We start from the raw sequence: 6,455 nt of genomic DNA on the forward strand, positions 1-6,455 counted from the left end.
AATATTAATAACACATGATTATCCTTTCGAAAGAAACATATAGCAAAACAATATTAAACCCAAAAACCCTTCTGGATTTCTCCAAAAAAAAATTCGAACCCTTCAACAGTTTCCAACATCCCTTAAATAGCATCCATGGTTTGTTTACCCATCCAGAGTAATTTTATGTGGTAAAACCGATACCAACAGAAACAGTTTGAAAACATAACTGTAAAAGAAAAAAAAACAGAAAGTCTCTTGAGCAAGATCAAAGAGGACACGTCCTCAGAAACGAAAAACAAATCCTAACTAGTCGTTGGAGATCCTTGAGTTACGTCATCCTCAGCATCCACATTTAGCGTCGCCTTCCATTCCTTGTATGTCGCGATGAACTGCTATAAAGATGGAACACTGTGAACTTTAACGGATGTTATCCTCTGTTTCCACGCCTCTACCTCTAGCCGGATCTTTTTTATTTCATCCATGTAGTTAGGTAACTGATCTGCATAAATGTATAATACAGCCTCAACCCTGGCAACCTTTGTGAAATCAATTGTCGTGGGTGTTGCATTCTTCTTAACCTCATTCATGGCATCACAGAAAAGTTTTACAACTGCATTCATGCTCTTCTCGACTTGACCATCACTCCAGACATAAGTGGTATGAATATGTCTCAATTCAGACGCTAAATTCTGACATATCCCCTTTAGTTCTTTCTCCCACTTGATGAATTCCACACATCTTGTCTTGAGTGTTGCATTCCTCCAATCAATATTGCGTTTGCCAGTGAACATGAGTGATTCATCCACTGTTTTGAGTGGTTTTTTAGTAAGGAACTTAGCGACCCCGTACTTTTGAATTTCATAAATTTGTAAAGAGGCAGACGTCCATTTGCTTTCTTCACTTTCCCACGTTTTAACCTATGACTGAATGTTCGTTATTAACAATGAAGTTTGATCAAACACTTTTCTGGATTCTCGAATGAATTTGCATCCGTCATTAATGACTTCATTCACCCAATCATCAAAAATGATTGTGATTGCCTTTCCCCTTTGGATCTGACTCAATAACTTCTGACTGGTAGGTGATGTGGGATCAAAAGATTGGGAAGCTTGAGCTAACAGCTTAGGAGAAGAAGATACACCACTGATCGCATCAATGTAATCCGCCAACACTCTGATTGTCTGTTTTAGCTCCTTCTTATCCCTTCCGTCCTTTTGCGATTGAGTTAGCATGCGTTTTGCATAAACTTCAAAGTGGTGGTTACATGTATCCCTGTCAGCGACTCCAAGCTCTAATTTCTCTACATGGTAACTATCGACAGAAAGCTTAGATGCTTCTCCATCAACCTTTGGCTTCGCAACCTTCGCCATCCATTTACCTATTTTATCATCAATCTCTAACCTTGTCATTGCTTTTGCCCTTTTTGGCTGAGGTGTTTTCGTTACATACTTACTCACAACATCGTCGATTGGCAAAGCGATGGGAACAATATTTTTCCTTTTGTTTACAAAAGACACTAGCCATTGGGGAGAACTAACAACAGAATCTTTTAGGATTAAATACTTCTCCTGAGTCTATTCCTTAAAACCAAGAGAAGTCTAAAGGTTTTCAGCAAAATCCAGATCAATGTCATCTTTAAGGTGATCCATCTTTGACAAATTTCTTACTTCTGGCAACTTATCCTTCACGCCTTCCTTGCTCAGGTCAAGATCAATAAAGTGTTCTGCAACTTGTGGTTTGCTCCTACCGGTTTTGGCCCTTGATCTAGTCACAGGAACATAAACAGGTGACTTGATAACCTCTTTAGTTGTAGAGGTGGGTTTCTTATGGTGAGAAGATTTCTTGGTTTTTATTTATGTTCCTAAAAGACAAATATTTTTAGAAATGTCAGCATCAGGAGCCCTAAAAATAACTTGCTTAATCATTTGCGATTCTAAACCCTGAGCATCCAATCGTCTCATTCTAGAAAACCAATGTACGGTTCTTTGAATCACAGTTACCGCCCTAACATCGATGTCATCCCTTTCATACTCAAACCAACTTATCTCGTCTAAAGGCTTTGATTTGATTCTATCAAATTCAGGATCAAGGATGTCTTCGTCATGATCTGTAACCCCTTCAACATTCACCTCTAGCTTCCAATCAATAATTTGTTGGATCCTCAACCTGCTATAATCTCTTAACCCGACTTCAAGCTCATCTTTACAATCCTCTCAAAAATCTTCCAAATGGGCAGAAGGATCATAACTCTTTCCTAATTTGTAGGTCTGAACAGCAAAGAGTTTATTATCAAAACTATTCCTAGTTTGATAGAAACCAAAATTGAAACTCTTTAAATCAACTCCAACACTTGCTACATCTGCAAATGACTTGCAAGAAAAAGAACCTAATTCTAAGGGAAAGAGGGCTTCACGATCACCAAAATTTGCATACTTTTTAATCACATGAGCCAATTGCCTACAAAGCTTCGCTAGCACAAAACAATCAAAATCATATCGAGGCAATTTCATGGGTTTCTCTTCAAAACCACCCACCCGAAGGTAAGTGAAGTGGGGATACTGAATATAGTAGCTCTCGTATACTCTGATTAATTGTTGAGCCTCTTAAATATTCCTTCTTTCCAGGTTCCCTGTCAATTCTGCAAACATTCTTCCAGTAAAAACATCATGAACCCGCCTATAGTTTCCCAAAGCCTTCTCACTCTGAAAAAAGGGGTAGAATTCAAAAACCCGAATTCCTTCAAACGTTGGGGCTCGAGGTACTCCTTGTCATTCTTTTGTGCATGCCAAACAATATATAAGATATGAAGACATGTAGAAATCTCTATCCCCGAACCGTGCTTGTTTCAATTGATCTTGGAGCTCTTCTGCAATAACTTCTCCCCAATCTATGTAACAAGTTTTGTCTAAGACTACTTCAACGAAATGATACATCCATTATGTGAACAGGTACGAATCAGCCACTCCTTTAACCTTATACAACAGAACTATCAAATCCCTAATGTAGGGTTTCACATGATCTTTATTCAAGGCTTTTGGTAAACGAGAACCCCCTCTCTGAGGTTCAATCAACCAGCTTCTAGCAATAACATTTCTATACTTGTCCACCTTCTCATGCTAGTTCAACTAGGTTCACATAAGTTTAATAAGGTACACATTTTACAAATTGTCAACCTTACTTTTAAAAACGAAGATACAAATTACCATAGAACTAACCTGCCTAAAATAAACCTTGATCATGACATAAATTAGGACACAAAAATTTAAAGATGACGACAACACCTAGGATATAGGCAAACCCTTGCCAACAAATTAATATAAAATTATTATTATATTATGATATTGTAATCAATATTAAATTATTAGTGAGAGAGCAATGGTTGGCATCTAGTGCGACTATGTTGGGCATTTAGGTTAGGGATCTCGTGCCATAGCCTTCTCCTTTCTTTGTTTGACCATTGTGTGATGTTATTTTGGGGGTGTGCGTGTAGACTGCAGGGTATGACATTTGGGGACAAGGGTTCCTCCTTTCTTTGTGCTTTGTTTTCTGTGGGTTTTCTTTACCGGTTGTTTGGTGCATTTTTTTAGTTAGGCTTTGGTGCTATGTTTGGGTTCAGAGGTTTGTCATGGCTTGTCGATGGTGTGATTTGGGGGTTTAGTGTGGTTTATTTTACTTTTGCGAGTATGGAGGACCAGTGTTTGTCCTCTAGCTTGGTGGTGGTTGGTGTTGTACCGCCTAATGGATTTTATTTGGGTGTGCATGCAAAGACTTCTGATTCTTTTTATGTGGGTGAGGGCTCAAAACTGAAGAAAGTTAATGGTTGTTTGTCGAGGAGTCAGGATTGTTCAGTTCTGGTCATTCCACCTAAATCGATTTCGGACGATGTCACTTACTGGAGAAAACATGCTTTGATCTGTAAGTTTCTTAAGATCCATATCTATTTGTCAGCGTTGGAAGCTTAGATTCATCATTCTTGGCAGGTTGAGGAGGATATGGAGATTTCGTTGGTTGTAAACAAGTTCTATTTCGTGGTGGTTTTTTCTTGCTTGTCTGACTGAAATCGTGCTTTTGAGGGAGGACCCTACTTTTACAATCACGTGGGTTTGTTCATTAAACCCTAGCATGTGGGTTTCAACTTGACTAAAGAATTGCCCTCGAGGGTTCCTATCTAGGTTCGCTTGCCTCGGCTTCCTTTGGAGTTTTTGAGGGAGGATATTTTGCAATGGATTGTTGCTTTTCTAGAGAAGTCGACTGCTATTGCTCAACAAACCCTTGAAAAGAAGGTAATTTCTTTTGTTCGTATTTGTGTTGAGATTGATTTGAATAATCTATTGTTGGATTCTTTGGAAATCTGTTTAGGATCTTCATCATGGGTTCAATAGTTAGATTATGAATCTCTTCCTTTTTTATGTCGGATTTGTCACGAGTATGGACATCTTCAACGTCAATGTAATATGGTCAATAAGGAGGCTGCTAATTTTCCTTCTTCCTCAACTCCTAAGTGAAATAATAGGGGAAAAGGAAAGGCTTCTATGAAGGATGGTGGCCTGGATAATGATGGTTTTATGCCTGCTAAGCCTCGTGCTAAGGGAAGGGGTCGGAAGAGGTCTTACAGAGATAGTCAGAATGATGAGGGCTTCAACAAGTTTGAGGTTCTAAACACTTTAGCTCTAGAGGAAGGGATTCCAATGGATGTCTCTTCTAGGGCTACTGGTATGGGTATGGATGTTGTGCAGGAGCAGGAGAATACTATTTTGGATCTAGTTGTTATGTTGCAGCAAGGGGTACCCCCTGGTGCTTGTGATTTGGGAGATCCAGCTGACTCTACAATTTTGCAAGATGATATTGTTTTAGCCGATTTGGCTAAGGAGGTGATGGTTTCTGGTAAAGGTAGAGGGTCTTCTTAAGCTTTGGGTTTGCAGCAGCAACCCCTTAAGAAGGGTTCTTTTGATAGTTCTTCAAAATCTGGTCATAAAAAGGATCAGGAGAAGATTAAATTAGTTGGGGAAATGTTGATGGAATCTAGGTCTATCAAACCCTTTAATGCTCACTTCTCCCTGACACTCTCATGATTATTCTCTCTTAGAATGTTAAGGGGTTGAATAGCATCCCTTGACCAAAGGATATTCATGAGTTGGTTGCAGTTCATTCTTTGGACATCTTTTGTGTCCAGGAGACTAAGCTTTCAATTGAATCCATGCTTCTGAGTGCTTCTAGTATTTGGTGTTTTGGTCAGTGTCAGTGCATTGGTTCTTTGGATTGTTCTGGAGGTCTGACTCTCTTTTGGGATTTGAGAAAGATTGCTTTGCTCTGGTGGATCTCTAGTCACTCTTATCTTTCAGTGGTTCCCTCTTTCTTAGAACCTAGAGAGCTAATTTTGGTTACTAATGTCTATGCTCCAATTGAGTTTCATGGCAAAACTTTGCTTTGGCCTCATATTCAGTATGTTAGATCGTGTGCTCCTTTCCTTGGATTCTTGTTGGGGATTTCAATTTAGTGTTAAGTTTGGAGGAAAAAAGGGATTGGTTTGGATCGGTTGAGTCCTTCTAGTGATATTTTTCATGAGAATGTGGGCTTCCTGAACATAATTGATATTAAACCCTCTAATAGGATCTTCACTTGGAACAATCGTCAATGTGGAGATGGATGTAAGGAAACTTGCAACCATCTTTATGACAATTTCCACATAACCCATTATAGATTTCAATCAAATCAACACATAGAGGCCATATGTAAAGAATAGACAACATACCCATGAAAATGTGACACAAGATATATCCTAGGAAAACCCTCGTGAGGGAAAAATACCCAGCCTCCAAAAGCATCATCCACCATGTATTATTACCAATGCATCCATTACAATACAAATATGGAAAGTCTTCGAAAACCTAGCCATAACCAAGCACTCCACGTGACCAAGCATGAATCCACACATCCCATGCCATGATTCCTCCTTCACAAATGCTAACCTGGCTAACCCAAACAACTACCCTTATGGTTGCTTTATAAACACAAGCTCCCACAAAACCACCAAGTGGTATTACATCAAAACCATGTACCCAAAACCGTGTGATAATAAAATATAATATTTTTCCTACCTACCCTTGACCCACATTTAATGTTGGTTCATCATAATTGCATTCCCCAATATTACATAAATACAATATAATAATACCAATGTGTCAATACAACTCATCAAGTGGTTACATGAATATTCCAATGGAATCTCTACATGTTGCATGTCCATCTAGGTGCTCCTAGGTGCAACAATACAATATGGTATTACAATATAATTCCATATCCACCTCACACAATAATAAAACAATACAATAATAAAAACATTATTATGCAAGGTGTCCAACACCATTTTCCCAACAACGGAGCTATATCTTAACGATTGGATAGGTTCTTCGTTTCCTTTATTGGAGTTGGTGGTAACATGTTTAATAACTCTGAAATTCTTGATTGAAGGG

This window comes from Cryptomeria japonica, chromosome 6 (assembly GCF_030272615.1).
Source record: "Cryptomeria japonica chromosome 6, Sugi_1.0, whole genome shotgun sequence".
NCBI classification, from domain to species: Eukaryota; Viridiplantae; Streptophyta; class Pinopsida; order Cupressales; family Cupressaceae; genus Cryptomeria; species Cryptomeria japonica.